Raw genomic sequence first — 19,449 nt, 5'->3', positions numbered from 1 at the left:
CTTAGGCTGAAGTGAGAGGAATGAAATCTTAATCACAGAGGAGGGCCTCATTAGACCCTCGAGTATTTCATCTTTGCTGAGATGCAGTGTGAACCTCAAAGAATTTGGTGTGAAAATTAGTGTGTTTGGGGATTAGAAAAGGTGAGAATTTGCTAGGTGTACCTGTGAACATAATATTTTCAAAATCCCATCACTTGAAGACATACCATCATTACAAACAAAGCAATCTGATACTCCAAGCGAAGCACTGACAATTAGAAGCCTGCGCACAGGTTTAATTAGCCTGAACACTGTGTATCTTTAAAAAGACAACACAGGTGTTAAAGCTTTCTTCCACCCCAACTGGGCTTTATGAAAAGGACATGTGCTTGTACATAAACTCACATTGTCCTGTCAAAATTCTGATGTAGCGGTGGAGAGGGATGCTAGAAGTGGTTACCATAGCAACAAAAAATCGCCACCACACTGGAGATGCCTGAGTGATTCTGTCTCATCTCTCAGGTTCTCACCAGAATGACTTGCTCAAGTCATCCTTCAGCCATGCAGAGGAAAGTCCTCCAAGCACAGGACTCTGACTGTTCTCAATCACCTGAGTGTGGCTATAACTATAAAGTCTTCAGAGATAAAATTTTACTGCATGTCTGGCTCAGAAGATAATCAGAACTGCCCACTAGAATGTATGCTACCTGAGAGTGAGTGGGGTTTTTCCTCGCTTTGTTCTTTGCTGAATTTCCATTACCTAGGATAATGTCTGGCATATATTAGGTGCTCAACAAATATTTGTTAAATGAATGAATGATCACAATGAAAAACATAGCACTCAGAGAACCACAAAACTCCACACTTTGTTGTAAAATCGCAAGTTCCAGGATTTGAGTGAAAAGAACTCAATTTTTCAATCTGCTCAGAACTCCAAATAGGAGTCCTATGCAGCATAGTTTGATTTTTGTATCCCTTCCATTCATCATGCAGTCATTCAACTGAGACAGGAGTACAGGGGTGGAGTGGGAGGACTGTGGTACCAAAGTGTCTGGCTTTGAATCCTGGCTCTATCACTATATGACTTTAAAGGTGTCATTTAACCTCTATGTGCCCCAGTGTCTCCATCTGATAAAGAGAGACTGTCAGAGAAATGCAAATCAAAACTACAATGAGGTATCACCTCACACCAGTCAGAATGGCCATCATTCAAAAGTCCACAAACAATAAATGCTGGAGAGGCTGTGAAGAAAAGGGAACCCTCCTACACTGCTGGTGGGAATGTAATTTGGTACAGCCGTTATGGAAAACAGTATGGAGATTCCTCAAAAGACTAAAAATAGACTTACTATCTCGTGCAGCAGTTCCACTCCTGGGCATATATCCGGAGGGAACTCTAATTCAAAAAGATACATGCACCACAGTGTCCACAGCAGCACACTTTACAATAGCCAAGACATGGCAGCAACCTAAATGTCCATCGACAGATGACTGAATAAAGAAGCTGTGGTATATAGATCTATATATACAATGAAATACTACTCAGCCATTAAAAATGATAAAATAATGCCATTTGCAGCAACATGGATGGAACTGGAGATTGTCATTCTAAGTGAGGTAAGACAGAAAGAAAGAAAAATATCACATGATATCACTTACATGTGGGATCTAAAAAAAAAAAGACAAACAAGCTTACTTACAAAACAGAAAAAGACTCACAGACATAGAAAACAAACCTATGGTTACTGGCAGGGAAGGAGGTGGGAAGGGATAAATTGGGAGTTCAAGATTTGCAGATATTAACCAGTATATATAAAATAGATAACAAGTTCATACTGTAAAGCACAGAGAACTATATTCAGTATCTTGTAATAACTTACTGACAAAAAAGAATATGAAAATGAATATATGTATGTTCATGTATGACTGAAGCATTGTGCTCTACACCAGAAATTGACACAGCATTGTAAACTGACTACACTTCAAAAAAAAAAATATATACATACACATCTGATAAAGAAGGACAGTAACAGGACCTACCTCAAATGTTGGCTGTTATCCCTGAGCACACACTATAGATAAAAAGATGACTAAGGCACGCCCAAGTTCCTACTACAGCACCACCACGTATTAGGTATCTTGTTATATGTCTAACTCTCACCACCAGGGGGCAGAATGGCAATCATCAGATAGCCTTCCATTATATTAACTATGCAAAAGCTGGTACACTTTCCTACGGTAAGAAAGTGGGACTTAGAAAATCTACCAAATCTCTAAAGATCATGCCACAAAGAACAGCTACTCAGAAACTACGGCTGGAAAGCAAACGTGTGGGCTTACTCTTTGATCCATAGCAGGGAAAAGAAGGAATGTGAGGGACCTCAGTGAGTCCAAGTCAAGGGTGCTGATGGACAGGAATTGTGACTCTGTCACTCTCCACCCAGACCCCAGAATGAGGGGCAATACATCCCATTCCAGCCAACTAAAAACATGGACGTGGCCAGCCTTAGCCAATTATCATAGACAAAAGACCCGGAGATTAGGATTCTGAGATACTCCAAGCTGGATGCTCCAATATTAGAAAAATCTGTGCATAGCAAGAAAAATGGGGAAACTTAACCTCTCAGAAAACTTGGCTCCAGACAATAGCAATAAAAACAAAGTAAAGAAAACAGAAAAAGAAGCCATTATTTAAAGGGTTAATAGTCTAGTCTAGAAAATACTCAAATATTTTCTGAAGTCAGTTTAGCAGGGGAAAAGTGATTTATATGAACATATTCTTGGCAGAGAGAGTATAGTAGAGAAATATAAAATTATGTGAAGACTTGTTGAGCTTAAATGAATTACTGCTGCATATGAATCAGTCTTTTTTAAAGAAGCTCCACAGTATAAAATGGACATGGTCATGTAGTTGATTAGATTTACACTTCCATCTTATTTAAACTGTGCCACCTGGAGAATAAAATAATTCGATGATTTTTACATAAAACACCTTGCCTTAATATTTCACAATGAGAAACCTTGCTCTCAAATTAAATTATGCCAAAATGGGAGTCTAGGAGAACAGAAAATTCAGTGTGTGGGATGCCCACCATTCACTCTGGTGAAGACACTGAGTCTCTGACACTGGATAATTATTGCAGTGGACATTTTCCTACGATTGGGAAGTGGACTTAGAAACTCTACCAGATCTTTGATAATCATACCACAAGGCAAGGACATAATGGCATGTTTTCTAGTCAGGGCACCAAGTTTCTGCAGCATTCAGAAAGCTCAGACATCTCTGAATAGTGCCATTCTTAGTTCACAGATGATCTCTAGGAAACAGCCAGAGAGAATGATGGTCTTCTGTACACATGACCTGAAAGACGGCCATACGTTCTCTGGGCTGCCATCCATAAATGTGCTATAAAGCACAGTTTCTCCACCAGGGTTTCTAAGAAGACTGATGCCCTCAGCTCTGGGTGCGGACTCGGGGAGCTGGGGGCCCCAGGATGGTCTCACCCTATGTGCATCCTGTCAGAGCTCTAAGTTCCCTCTGAAATGTCATGCAAGTATCACCATTGTCTATTTCAGCCACGACATGCCAAAGTGGGGAGGCAGAAGGGCAGGATATAATTCCACACGACATTAACAGGAATTTGGAAGAAAATCGCATACATGGGGATGGGGATTCTGTGGCCAAGTAAGTTTAGTAAACAGTGAGACAAAGAGGTAAGGGATTTCTTCAGTACAGGACCTTGAAAAATTCCTTACTATGCTACTGCAGTAGACTAAAGCAATACGGTACTGCCGTAATTCACCAACATATTTGACAGTACTTGGATTTTAATGGAGTTTCATCAGGATGAAACAGGCATAGAATCCAGTTTGAGAACGGCCGCTCTAAGTATTTAACTTCTTACCTGATGAAGGGGCTTCAATCAGCACTTGAGTTCCATCTGAACTATATTTGAAAAATAAATACATAAGAAAGGGGGAGTTATTTCAGATGGAGTTCCTGGTGAGGTAGACTTTTTATGATTCAAAGGTCAGAATGTGATCTGGGAGGAGAGAGTAATATTAGATTCGGATGGCCTAAATTAATTCTGCCACTTTACTTCTAAAATATTCCAGGTATTATTTGTACACTGTTTCCCTTCCTTTTATTCAGAAAGTATTTAAGAGGGCCTACTACGTGCTCTAGGCATTGGGGAATCCCATCACCCTTAGAGATAAACAAAGCAGGCAGCACAGAACTTCCATCTTCAGGAAGGGTGACAGACAATAGAAATGGTGATACATAAAATACGTTCAGACATGAAATTATGTTACGCTTTTAAGTGTGACCCATCAGCCGGGGTTATGTGATAAAGAAACAAGGACTGGGTGGCTACTCTTCCAAAGGAATGGAGTCTGGAACCGTGAGAGTAAGTCATACAAGCAAAGGTCTGGGGAAAGAGACTTCCATACCACGCAAATGACAGGTAGCAAAAGATGAGTCTGGAGACCCAGGGAGGGAAGGGATCACATGGGACCATTGAGCTCAGGGTAAGGAATATGGATATTCATCTAAAGGAAATGACTCAGCAGTTTTTAGCAGGAAAATGCCATGACATGACTTGTGTTGTTAAAAATGGGTGCTGCTGTGCGGGAGACAGCAGTCGGAAAGGCTAAAGAAATGAAGCAGAGTAATTCACACCTAAATGTGGTAGATCACCTCCTCAACCTCAGGGCCAATCCTGGGGGAATGAGTCAGACCGGATATGCACCCAGCTAAGGAAGGACCAGACGTTCAAATACACTTCAGTGTATTCAGTATTGTCAGAGGAGATATGGTCAAAGAAGCGATGCAAAGAAACAAATCCATTTGCTTTAATAATATTTTGTCTAGGGCATCATTTATTAGTAAGAATCTTTTTTTGAATTGTAAGTGAAAGGGGGAAAAAGAACTTGAGGATAAAACTCTTTAACTACATAAGCATTTTCATCTCATAGAACTCAAGTATGTATCGAAGCCAATTATTTTTTAAAATAGGAAGGCTTTACTTTGATTCTTCATCAATACCCATATGACATCTCCTCACAAAATGATAACTTACCATGTTTAATAACTCCGGAGATTAAAACGAAAAAAAGGCATACTGTAAAACCTGATTAATTCTGACCCTATTAAATGGGTTTTTGTAAAAATTTGGACCTGGCTAACGTGAAACTGTATTCTGCTTTATCTAATCTTTGAAAATTCTGTTCTGTAAATTAAGAAACAATGGTAGGGATGACAGCATTCAATCTGCAGAGAACAAACTATATAGAAATAACACATGAATTATAAACTGCTTAAGCTACTCAATCTCACAGGTCACTTAAAGATTTCTATTATGCTGTTAGCCTACTTTGAAGTTGCCTAGCCCTATATGATAGAAAATAAATGCATTCACTTAAAAATATTTCCTAGTTGAAAATTTCCAGCAATGCTAGCTAGCCTCATAATATAGTTAGTACAAAAGTTAGAGGTTTGTTCCAATCACATGACATCAGTGTGTTTTAACATTCTAAGTACAACATTATGCACAATAGATAGGAAAAAAAACACAGACATATTCTATCTTATAGATTTGGTTTTACGTGAATTTTTAAGTGGAGTAAACTCCAGCTATTCAAGTTTAGAAATAATGGTGAGTCTAACTCAGAGGAGGCAATATTAATCTTGCTTTATCTAAACATAGCAACTGCCCAGCAGGGCCAGATTCCTTGAGCAGACCTGTGCTTGCCCTCTCTGGGACCCATCTCTGAGGCTCCCATCCCTAAAGAGAAGTGAACTCCACCTCCTGACCTTTTCAGCTGTTCCAGGAATCCAGCCACAACCAGAGTCTCCCGAGACAACCGCTGAATCAGTCGACTGTAAATACAGTACTGCTGTCTAAGCAGCAGACTGGACTAGATTTTAAAACAAATGGTTACCAGTGAAAGACAGCAACATTAAAATCACCATGTAATGCAATCCTGCTAGCTCTGATCTTCAGCTGTACAGTAGGACAGGATGATTTAATTAAATAAGAAATGCCAGATTATTTTTCTCTCTGTGGCCAAACACTCTGAGACTTCACGTTCAATTAAAAATTAAAACTTGGCCACCTACACCAAGAGTCTAATTACATTTCTCAACATCTGTCTCTCATTCCAGGCCAAAAGAAAATAATATTTACAGAATGGCAGATTAAGACAAAATACGTTGCTGTCTTTTCATCCAGTTGAATGGGTGAGCATCTCCATTGCGTAATTTGCCTTTTAGGTGGTATCAGCTAGGAATGTTTTTGGCTGCAAATAAGAGAATCCTTGAATAACAGTGGCTTCAATAATGAGTAGTTTATTATTCTCCCAGAAATTTGGAGGGAGGTGTTCCCTGGGGATGATTCAGCTAGTCAACAATGCTGACAGAGATACAACTGTTTCCTTCTATTCTACCATCCTGAGCATGGTCCTTTTCCTCTCCAAGCCTGTCACCTCACTGTTACAAGATGGCTGCTACATTTCCAAGCAACATATCCTCACTCAAAGCAGGAAGCAAGAGAGAGGGGGGCAGAAGGGTTTATCTTCACAGGTGTCTGTCATTTTCATTCAGGAAAGGAATCTCTCCTGCTTCCATTACGCCTCATTGGCCAGAGTTGGGTCACGGGCACATCTCTACACCAATCACTGCTAAAGCAGAATGGGCTGAGCAGACTGGCTTAGATCAATCACGATTCATCAAGTACGACTGGGGACAGGACTGCTTTGCCTGTAACCAAGTAACGTGCTGATTAAACACAAAATCGGGATTCTGGCAGTAGAAACAGGGGGAGATAGGTGCTGGGTAAGGAAAGACAGTTGTTTATGCCACAAGTGTTACACTGAATGGAGGTATCTATGAAAAACCACATAAACACACGAATCTTAAAGAAGAAAAGCAATAGCATATCTTTTCCTGTAAAGCCTAAAAATATCATGAGAAGCTGAGGTGATGTCAGAGCTGCATTAGAGGATGAGTTTATTGTCTCACTCTTCTCCTTGGATTTTTTTGGCTTTGTTCTTAAAAACAGAGACAGTCATCTCCATATCAAGTTTTACCATCTTTCTCAAGGAAGCAGGATGAAGTCCAATCACCTCTGGTAGTATCTTCCAGCCCCCAATGCTGTGACTGGATAACTCAACAGGTAACCAAAGCGCAACAGGGTATTTCATCCCGTTTCCCTGGAAGGTGATTTAAATGCCCACTTTAAATGTACAACACATCCCCAGTGATAGTAACAAGAAGCATGTCAAGAGAAGGTAACACTTATAAACGCTCTTGAAGGAAACCTGTCCTCAGAAATATGAAGGAGGATGTTTGTTTGCCAAGTCAGCCACACATATAAGTAGTTTCCATGTTACAGCTAAAAACACCATCACGCAGCCAACCTTCCCATTTGGCTGCAGTCTGGCTAAAACTGAATTCTAGCCACATACGAAGAAATTTACATTATCATGCTTAAATTAGCAATTTTTAGTCCCTTAAGTAGTAAATGGTACTTCTTAAAACTCTGCCAATGAGCAAACTGTGCATATTTATCCCCAGCAATCAAGGACCAAGTTGAACATTAAATGTTAAACAGTAGCAAAATTGAAATGTAAGGTGTAGTCTCCATTCTTGCTGAGTTTATAAGCACAGGGCAGAATGAGCTTCCAAATTTTAGAAACTGCCAAATATTGTTACCAGTGATTATTTGGGGTTCAGATATCATATTAAGATGGTAATAAAATGTCACAGTTAAACAATTCTGAGTCTTGAGGAAATTTTTCCCCTTTAAATTACTTTGCTTCCTAGCAGAAAATAACCATGTAAATCAATTAGGCAAAAGAGCTCTGGCCAACCTTTTCAGGAATAAAATGAATTCAGTCTTAGCCTAAAGATAGAGGCCACAAATCTAAGAGGAAAAATAGACTCTAGAGAGGAAAAGCTCCTGCCTTTCTTTTCATTGTCTCTATGCTAGGATCACAGTCTGGCTGTTTGGCACTTGGCAGCCAAACAGAACACACATGCAGGTGGTATTTGGTCACTTTGATTTAAAAGACACAAAAACTTGTGACTGCTTTGTACAGGCACACTTCTTATTTGACTGATTCCTAGGGATGCTAATAAACATCACCTCGCAGAGAATCCAACTTTCGTTCCTCTTCTCATATCTTCAAGAACTGCCTGTATTCCCAGAATTTGCCATGCGATAAAGACAGGGAGAAGGAAAAGGGTCTGAATTACTCCAGTATCCCAGCCCTAGACTCTAACATCAAGCTGCTCTCTGCTGCCTTCTAGAGGAGACCGATATTACAGCAGGGAAAGAAGACATAATGCTTACACATCATCACATACTTATTATTCACTTATTTCTGCTGACTTAAGAACAAGAATGTGAAATTGATTTAAAATGAGGATTTCTTAAAAAAAACATTCAAAACTCTTCTGAGACGTAGGCTTTTTATACTTCGACTACAATGAGGAAATCATGCAATAATCTTGTCACAGACTATACAGCACATTTAAGCATAGTTTCAACATAGTGAACCCATTACCCCATCTCTCCAGGTCTGGTCCACTTCCTGGAGTTCACACATCCACTAAATGAAGGTGGTACCCTATCTATGCTCTCTAGGAAGTGTCTCTTAAGTTCTAAAAAAGTATGCCTCAGTGATTCTTGAATTCACTGATTAGAAACTTAAATGAAAGAAAGAAGCCAGGTATAAAACATTAGGGAATGGTGAGGACTGTGACAAACTGAAGATCTCATGTCCCTTAAAGGGGTGAAGATCTACTTAGTTCTTGCTGATTATGTGGCCCCAGGGTTACAAAATCACCTGATTTTTTTTAAAGAAAAATCCCCCCCAAAAGTATGTAAAATCTCCATAATTTAGATGTTTAAATTACCACAAAACACCATATTGGGGAAAAGAAATCATGACAAGAAATTGGATTTAGCCCACCAGAGCAGACAGCTCTTCTATAAGATCATCTGTCGATGGAAACTGCAAACCAAGAGAAAAAAGACAAGGAAAACTCATCCATCTCTCCTAAAATGAGATTCATCCTATCAAAAACCCATCTGGTTAATAGGGACAGATGTAGCACATGTGGTAATTTGAAGACTACTTAAATCTTCAGCCAGTCCCTTAGTTGGGTGTTTCATCTTAATTTTGAAAGAAAATAGCTTTATATGGCATATTAAAGCATAAATAAATCACTCGAATAGTCTGGGCTATTTCTTTCCCTGCTGGCTCAGTCCAAAAACTCAATAGAGAGTCAGATGGACACTCCCAAGGAGGAAGAGGTGGCAGTGGAACAGCCTTCAGTTGGCAGGAGGCCATGTCGCCACTGCTGTTACCAGTCCTTTTCCAAGGAAGGGCACTGCACGTCTGCTTAAACAGAAAAGTCCCAGCCATGATTCCTACTGTTAGTTTTTCACATCTTGCGTCTGATTTCAACTCCAATCTACTCTACCTATTGGCATAATGGCTCCTTCTCACATCCATTTATCTTTTTCAAAAATGACTACATACTCTCAGTCCATTTTCTCCAAGGCTGACAGAGCAAGGCATGGAGAAGAGATTTAGCAAATGAGGATGAGCTGGCAAGATGCCAACTCGTTTTCATTTGCAGGTTAAATGCACTGTCTTATCTACATAACCTTTACTATCATTAGTCAAATCTCTATTTCAGCAAGCAGCCTGGAAAACTCCTTAGCGACTGTTTCCAACTCAAATATATGACCTTTGAAGACTCCTGAAGGAAGCAGAATTGCTAAAATTTAATAAAAAGATCCAATCCTTTGAAATATATTTATGCATTTACTAGAAATTCCCAGGGAACTAAATCCAGTATCATATCTGGATTAACAGCTCTGGGAAAAAACGAGTGTCTGGGAAAGAGACAGACAGAGAGCAAGAGAACAAATCCTAAAATTACCCTACTGACCACTGTGATTCACAGGAGAGTTTCTCTCTACATACTAAAGAATATATGAACCTGTGCATATGGTTAAGTTACTTGAAAATCTGGCCAAATCTTTATTGATCCTTTAAAAATAAATTATTCCTGAAGGAGATACAAAGTCAAATTTAAAGACCTAGGGATGTCATTTAACCTCCAAAGATTTCTTCAGATCCTTACTGGAATTGTGTTACATTCCCAGAATATAATATTTTCCTTGAAAAATGAATGGATGATTGCTGTACACCTGAAACTAACACTGTAAATCAACTACATTTCAATAAAAAAATAAAATTAAAAAACAAAAGAAAATGCAAGAATGAGAGCCAGGCAGACTGCTTCGTTTATAATTTCACTGTTTCAATTGCTGTCTGCAAGTGTTCTAATAATAGGCAGATGAAAGCAGAATTTATGTATTGTTTTGGTCTCTCATTTAAAGTGGATAAAACTCACTTTTTAAAGTATTAAAAAAAAAAAGGACAGAAGATTAAGAGACTATATAAATGCTGGAAATGACACCTAAGGTTATGTAAGACAGCAAGAGGAACCCAGGGGCCAGTAAGTGGAATCGGTGGGATTCTGTGGACTTGCTGTATCATGTAGACAGTATAAATCAGAGTAATCAATAATATTGTCAAAGGGTCAAGGGCAGTCTGAAGACTCCACGGATGCTCACAGACAGCACTGAATTTGGGATCCACGGCTCTTGCTATGGATCACTCCGACTCAGCAGAAAATCCCTGAGCTGGTGTAAAAATACACCCCCCCGCCCCGAGAGCAGCAAATCAATCGTGATTATTATCAACAGCCTACAAAAGACCAAAAAAAAAGAACACGTGATGACCAAAGTGTCTAAATCACAGGTTTACACTGAAACGAGCACTCATCCTGTCCAGAGCCTCCGAGCAGACGTATAACAGTTTCGTTGTGCTAGTTTACCCGACGTCTCTGATAGGAAGGTACACTCACTACACACAGGTACTCCACCTGCACACACACACACCCCCAAACACACCCACCCAAACACACCCACAAAGCCAGTAACTCACGATTCACCTTCCACTGAGGGTGCCTTTTAGGTAGTTATGATGATCAACTGATAATGACACTAACGACTGATGAAGACACGAATAATATTTTCTGAGCGTCAGACACCATACAAGGTACATTACGTACATCACCCTGACACTGAATCCTCGCATGAATCCTAAGAAGTTAGTGCAAATACCATCCCCACTGTACAGGTACAGAGAGCAATTCTTAGAGAGCTTAATGAGCTTGTCAAGGCTACCCACCCAGGAAATTAAGACGCTGAGATCTGAACCTGGAAAGCCTGACTCGCATGCCTGGGTTTCTTAAGGCCATGCCCACTACATCAAGCGCAAGAACAACAGTGGCTGTTCTGCACAGGCTTCTGTTGTTACGTGTCAATAACAAAAACCACAGCAACAGCAGGCATCACGTATGGAGCACTTACAAGAGATCAGGTACCACGTCAAACATTTTACATCATCTCATTTACTTTTAAGAGATGAGTCTCAGAAGCCCTGTGTTCATGTTTTGAGATGATGCATGCATGTTTTCCCTTTTACAAAAGCACAACACAGCCCAGAACACCCTTCTCATTCAATAAATCCTTTTTTATAGAAAGCAAGTAAGGGCTTTGGAGCCTAACAGATCAGGTTGTGACTTGGGGCTGCCTGGCGAATTTGTCGAGCAGACTTTGGCAAATTCTACAGTCTCTGAGCCTCTCTGTCCTCATCTGTGAAATGAAGGTTCCAGTTTCTTTTCCCAGAACTCTTCGGAGGTTTACATAGGATGTGAGGGTGTGTGTGGATTGCCCAGGGCCGGGCATGGTAAGTGCGCGGGGCCACTTTCTTGTTCAGGACAAGACCTGCAATCAAACTGCTTCCTGGGCTCTCAACCCTTTTAATGAATTCCATTCTACACAAATTGTCTTCAAATTCATTATCCGGCTTTCCCTGGGTTCTGCCGAGTTGGCAAACTTCTCTGTCCCCGCATGGACGAAAACCCATAACATTTGTCATACAGAGAACAGACTCAAGAAGTGGCTGCTAATTGAGGAAACCTGCTGATCAACAATACGTCTGGGAAAAGTCTGTCAACAAACTCTGAAACATCTGCCTGCATACAAGCCTGAAAACAGACACGAAAATTAGCTTTTGAAGCGGGTAAATAGGTAGGAGGGTAAAATAATATCTTACCAATCTCTAGGAAAAAGACTGCTATCTGCTTGCTACATACAAAGATAACCGCACAGCATCCTGAATGGTGGATGCGCACTGGAATACAAACATGAGTCACACCATCCCATTACCACCACTCCAATTTTCCTGAGATCACATGTTCAAATAAATAGCATACCCTTTTTTCTTTCTTTTTAAAAAATTTTGGAGGAGGAATTAGGTGTTTTAATTTACTGATTTACTTATTCTTTTTTTTCATGGAGGTACTGGGGATTGAACCCAGGACCTCATGCATGATAGGTATGCACTCTCCCACTGAGCTATAAAACCTCCCCTAAATAGTATATCTTTGTTCCTGTGGTAATAATATTCATATCCTGGCATAAAAAGTTCTATCCTTTCAAAATCCATCCATTCATTCAATTGCACATCAATTTCTTCTATTTGCCTGGTACCACTGGACACACCAGGGATACGGTCTAGAAGACCCCTAAGAGTTTGTCCATCCAGTTATTCATATGCTACCATCCCCCTTATGAGTCAACCAATAAAAATGTTTCTGAAGCAGACCGAGTTTCTGCCAGTATCTAGAAACTCTAAAAAACACTTCCACCAGTTTCATTAAGGCTTTTGTTAAAATGAGTATTTTTTTCTCCTGTCCCTAGGGTTTACTGAGAATATATTCATTTTCTCATATTGGTTCTTTAATCCTGAGTGGGATACATTTTAATGTAAGAAAAGAAAGTCTGCAAAGAATTAATTTACACATAAGAAAGATCCATATTCACCAAGACACCGTTATTGTGTGCGAGCTTTTTCCTTCTACTTCTTAAAAAAAAGACACTTCACATCCTTTATCAGAATCCTGGTAAGGGGATGCACTGGGGTTTTGTGGGGTTTTTTTAACAACTCTTTCAAATTGTTCATTATATGACAAATCAGTTTCTAGGAGAGGCCAAGAGCACCTTGAGCATCCACCCACAGAGAAAAGAAGGAGCACTGACTTTGGAAAATGCTTACAATCGTTTCTTCATGGCAGGGTACTGGCAGTTCATTTTCAAGTGTCAGAATTAAATGTCCTACATCAGACAATTTCGGACCAGAGGAATAGGACAGAATCATAGACCATCCAGCCCAGGGGCTCCCAAAACACACCCCACAGAACTAGTTTGCCCAGGTCAGAGGATGGAGCTCCACTGGTCAAATCCTGTTACTGGGCTTCCCCCTCATTCAGAGGGCCCAGAAGAATGACTGGCACACAGTGAGTGCTCAGCAAAGACGTGCTAATAAATGAAACGGACAAGTCAGGCATGACCAGGAACGGGAGCAGAAAGCATGGTGGCTCTTGGTCTTTAATGAATGGGATGGATGAGAATGAAATCTTATGTAGCTGACAGTCTGAATGCCAAGCTTCCAATGGTCCAGGGAAAATACTAACAAAAAAAGGTTGAATTAAAAAAAATAGATACAGCATTTCTTGTATTCCATGAGCTTAACTTCAATCATAAGAACGACTATCAGGAAATAAGTTAAAATTTTAAAAAGTAAGAAAAAAATGTGCTCAAGTGTTAACAGTGAAATCCCTGAGGGGTAGGATTTTATAGCTGATTTATTTTTTTAAACATCTTAAAAATTGTGATTATATATATATATATATATGTAAAATTATGTGATTATATATATGCATATGTATATATATATAAACATTAAATTAGCCAATTTAGCCATTTTTAAATATAAAATTGGATGGCATTATTTATATTCACAATGTTGTACAACAATCACCACTATCTATTTCCTAAACTGTTTCAATTATGTCTCAGTAAAACTGGAGGGGGGTGCTTTTTCATCACTTCAAACTGAAATTCTACAATTATTAAGCAATAATTCCAAATTCCCTCCCTCTTCCCACCCCTGGTAACCTCTAGTCTACTTTCTGTCTCGATGAATGTATCTTATTCTAAAGCATTCATAGAAGCGGGATCCTATAATATAGGCCCCTTTGTGTCTGGCTTATTTCAATTAGCATAATGTTTTCTAGGTTCCTCTACAACTGGTATGTTTAAAAAACTTATTTTCGTATATTTGAATTTTTTTTTTTACAGTGGAAAGGTGATATATGGGAAATCACCAGGCTTTTGTGTTTTAATAATGAGTGATAAACACTGATGCAGAAGAGTAAAGGGGAATCATCCCAAACAGAAAGAACAGAGCAGACAAGGGGCAGGGGCTGGACGGTCTCCCACTGTGAAATCAGCCTAACAGAGAACAGACACAACCCACAGAATCTGCAGAGCGCTTACCTCCAGATCCACTCCACTGACAAAAGCACAGAGCATATTACTTACAATCGAAGCCCTGATTTTGCAGGCAAGCATGTTTTGCATGATTTGGCAGGTTACAAATGAACACAAGAAGACAGCAACTGTCAAGTTCCTTAGGTAACCAGGCAGAACCAAATATAATTCCTTACCTGAAAAACAAAAACACATAACACATATTAAAATTCAACCGGTATAATTTTACAGCTTTCTCAGACATTTAGGCCCCATGTTTAATCAATTATTTCTTCTTCTTGTGGAAGGCTGCTGGCAATGGCAAGTGGATACTAAATTCTTAATGCATTGCACCTTTTCCCCTGAATTCACAACTCTTTTGATAGAAATGTCCCCACCTAGGAAATATATTTGATAAGTACTCCTAACACAAGTGCAATTAGTCATTTCCAGGACACAATAATGACATAATCAAATGAGCCATTCACTCTCACTTGAAATCCCAGCTAACACTGAATTCATTCACTCACTAGTTGAATATCCATCCATTCACTCATCACAACATGTCCTGAACACTACCTAAATCCATCGATAATCCACAGAGAAAAAGCATGATTCCAGCCACCAAAGACTTTAGACTCTAACGTAGAAATAAATTATGTTCAAGCCTCTTCCCTCTTTGCTAGTAAATTCCTGAAAAAGTAATTACATTAGTTTCTACTTCTTCTGCATACTTAGTCACTGACTCAGTAAGTATAATCAGAACAAGCGTGGTAGGAACACACAATACAACAGTCAACAGAAGCCTAGTCTTGGCCCTCCGGGAACTTACAGTCCAGTAGCAAATACAGATGTTCTAAGCTCATGTGATGGAATCGTGCAACAGGGAGATCTAGTCTGGGCTAGGAGAAGGTCTCCTTATGATGCAATGTCAATTGAGATCTAAAGGATTAACAGGACTTAAAGGCAGCATCATTTAGATGGATGGAAGTGGTTCTCAAAGTGTGGTCAGGGGATCCATAAGTATTCCCAAAACCTTTCAGGAGATCCACAAGCTCAAAATCATTTCCTAATAATACTCACACAAAAATGCCCTTTTCACTCTCATCTTTTTTACAAGTATACAGCGGTGTTTTCCAGAGGCTACGTGACAAGTGACATCACAACAGAATGAAGGCAGAAGCAATGATGAGACAGCAGTTGTCTTCTATTCAACCAAACCAGAAAGAAGTTGGCAAAAACATAAAGGACTGCTATTAATTTTTTTAAATTCCTCAATTTCAACTTCTAAAAAGGTGAATATACAAGAAACAAAGCCTTTTTTGCACTCTCAAATATATTTATGAGTTTTAAGGAGTAAACTATGGACTTTAGTTAAGTAATATATTGATATTGGTTCATCCATGGTAACAAAAACACACACTAACACAAGAAATTAATAATAAGAGAAACTGAAGGGTAAGTGGGAAAAGGATATGAGGAACTCTATATATTTTCTGGGCGATTTTTCTGTACACCTAAAGCTGCTCTAAAAATTAAAGTCTATTAAAGAGAGAGTGTGTGTCTCATACCACATACAAAAATAAACTCAAAATGGATTAAAGACCTAAAGACAGGAAACTATAAAGCTAGAAGAAAACACAGGCAGAACACTCCTTGACATGAATTGTAGCAATTTTCTTTTTTAGATCTGTCTCCTAAGGCAAAGGAAACAGAAACACAAATAAACAAATGGGACCTAATTAGACTAAAAAGCTTTGGCACAGTAAAGAATACCATTGACAAAATGAAGACAATGTACTGAATAGGAAAAAATATTTGCAAATGATATGATCAATAAGGGGTTAATATTCAAAATATATTAACAGCTCATACAACTCAACAGCAAAAAAACCCAAAAAACAAAAAACAAAATAAGAAAAAAACCTGATTTTAAAATGGGCAGAAGACCTAAACAGACATGTTTCCAAAGAAGACATACAGATGGCTAACGGGCACATGAAAAGATGTTCTATATCATTAATCATCAGAGAAATGCAAATCAAAGCCACAATGAGATAGCACCTCACACCCGTCAGAATGGCTGTCATCAAAAAGACCACAAATAACAAATATTGGTGAGGATGTGGAGAAAAGGGAACTCTTGTACACTGTTTGTGGGAATGTAAATTGGTGCAGCCACTGTGGAAAACAGTATGGAGGTTCTTCAAAAAACTAAAAATAGAACTACCATACAATCCAGTAATTCCACTGCTGGGTATATGTATCTGAAGAAAACAAAAACACTAATTCAAAAAGATACATGCAACACAATGTTCATAGCAGCATTATTTACAACAGCGAAGATATGGAAGCAATGTAAGGGTCCATCAACAGATGAATGGATAAAAAAGATGTTACACACACATATACATTCTATGACATACTATTCAGCTATACAAAAGGAAATTTTGCCATTTGCAACAACATGGATGAATCTACAAGGTATTATAAGGTGAAGTATGTCAGAGAAAAACAAATACTATATGTTACCACTTATATGTGGAATCTTAAAAATAAAGCAAAGTAGTGACTATAACAAAGAAGAAACAGACTCACAGATACAGAGAACAAACTGGTAGTTATCAGAGGGAAGGGGGAAAGGACAAGATGGGGGCAGAGGACTGAGAGGTACAAGATACTCTGTATAAAACAGATAAGCAACAAGAATAATAAACACAGCACAGGGAATGTAGCCTACATTTTATCATAACTATAAATGGCACATAATCTATAAAAATTTTGAATCACTATGTTGTACCCCTGAAACTAATACTTGCAAATCAACTATACCTCAATAAAAAGAGAGAGAGAGAGAGAGAATAAATAGTGCTCACATCAAAAAGTTTGAGAACCAATCACCTATTAATAAAGAATGTAAGCTATGTAAGGAGGTGGGCAGAGAATCCTGTGAGCAGAGTGTCGAATGACCAAGATGAGAGGTGGTGGTACATAGAACTGATGTGTGGCTGTCAAAAAAAAAAGCTGTCAACAAGATAAAGCCTTGGCAGCATGACTACCAGAAACAGGACTTCTCCTCTTTCCTAAAATAATGGTAGCTAAGAGGGACAAGGAAAACAAAAAATCTCAGAGAAAATCAGACAAGCCAGGAATGTATGTACCTTAGTAGCAGAATTTAGATACCAAATTTTTTCAGGTCTTGAATCCTTATCAAGATTAGGAGAATTAAGATTCGGTTGTTTTAATCTGTGCCAGGTAACTTGAAAATGTCCTCAAAGAATCCACTAAAGTTACCTTCTCCTGCGGCAAAGAGAAGGAAATTGAAGCAATGCGCATAGGGACTTTCCGATGCTCAAGTTCAAGTCTTCTGAACATGATTAATGCAACGCCTGGGGCAGGGTGGGAGCCTTTAGATCTTTTGGCTCTCTTCTGGGTTAGGGTTTTTAAAAACTGAGCAATAACCCCCAGAGAGTGCAAGGGAAACGCAATTAGCGAAATGCAGTTCTCAGACACAGGATGATATAAATTTGTAGCTGCTGCTTTATACTGCTACACAGTACGGGGCAGGCTAGGTTCAGCCGTCCGTTCATTCTTTCAACTGACATTTATTAAATACTGACTGGTGTGCCAGATCTGACTTCAAAGACCTGGTGGTCAAATTGGAGGAACTGATTTTTTTTTTAAAAAAGACCACAATTACAGTTTGATATATGTTACAAGAGAGATCAAGAGAGGATGCTAGAAGGGGGGCCCAAAGGAAGGACAACACGAAGAACCTATCTTCTTGCAGGAGATGTCAAAATGGAGGCCTAGTGGACGAGGCATAACTGGCCAGGTTAGGAGCAGAGGCTGAAATGCACAACAGTGTTAAAACTGGGGGAGGGGAGGCACATGTGCAAAAGTGCAGACGCAACACAGAATCCCGAAGCAGCCCTCGGAAGAGGGACTAAACAGAGGACAGTGGATGTGATGGCACAGAGGTTTGATGGATTCAGAGACATTTTGGAATAGCACTGATGGGGCTCAGGGCATGACAGATGGTGTGGAATTCTAGACAGGAACACAGCATAAGCAGCTGATTCTCTACAGCAGAAGAGCTGATGGGCTGCTAAGACTTGGTTGTGCAAGAGTGGAAGGCACTGGGGTGCAGCAGCCAGCCAAGTCTAGCAAAAGTGGTAAAGATTAAATGAAAAAATTCCCAATGCCTGTGAATGCCTGATACAGGTGGTCAGGAATGGCTGTTGTTTACTATCGTATAGAGCTCCTTATAACTGAGCATCAGGACAATATTTGTCCTGATCTTGTTCGATAAGATGAATTTGATTCCTATTCTATGTAAAACATGACCAAAATCCACTGTAAAACTGTGCTGCAAGCCAATCATCTACTATGGGAAAGAGGGAGAAAGTTACACCCAGAAAGAGCTGGTGTGACTAAATCAGGTGTTGGCCAAGCAAACAAAGGGGAGGGTTCAAGCTATACTCTGGAATCTTGATTTTTAAATATATGTTTTGTTTTAGCCTCCTTACGCAAGGTCCAGGTGATGCAGACAGAGCTTCCTCCTTCCACCTGCTCCCTAATCTTGCAGGGAGGATTTAGAGTCAAAATGATTAAACCATGGGAGCCAGATCAGGAAGGCTTCAGCACCAATGAGGAAAATCCAGCCTCCTGGAGGCCAAGGCTCTGGTGAAGGACAGGAAGAAAAGGATGAGGTCCAGTGGTTGCTGAAGCTAAGATATATGCCATAAATTAAAATCAGAAGGCTGAAGCTTACAGGCAAACACAAGAACAAGATGAATGGGTCATCAGTAAAATGATGGTCAGGGACCATATAGCAAGCACCCTGTAATTCTGCAAAGTGTGCGGATGGAGACAGGGACAGAAATCTGGAGAAGCTGAAAGGGGTTCAACAGGTACACATCACAAAGAGGTTGGAAAAACAGGCTTTTAAAAAAGGGACTGAGGAACTGGGATTTATACACAGACAGGTTAGGAAAGGATCTTTAAC

The 19,449-nt window shown here is 39.5% G+C and overlaps 1 protein-coding gene and 1 non-coding gene across 2 annotated transcripts in view; both read right to left on the bottom strand.

Annotated features, from left to right (window-relative positions):
* The window catches only part of MAGI1 (membrane associated guanylate kinase, WW and PDZ domain containing 1), a 578,793-nt gene that overhangs the window by 314,515 nt on the left and 244,829 nt on the right, over window positions 1-19,449 (bottom strand).
* Window positions 12,424-12,495, bottom strand: TRNAD-AUC. The gene has a single exon. It is a non-coding gene; the product is annotated as a tRNA-Asp (tRNA).

This window comes from Camelus ferus, chromosome 17 (assembly GCF_009834535.1).
Source record: "Camelus ferus isolate YT-003-E chromosome 17, BCGSAC_Cfer_1.0, whole genome shotgun sequence".
NCBI lineage: Eukaryota > Metazoa > Chordata > Mammalia > Artiodactyla > Camelidae > Camelus > Camelus ferus.
Note: the sequence above shows the minus strand (reverse complement) of the source record. Positions and strands in the feature narration are given on the sequence as shown.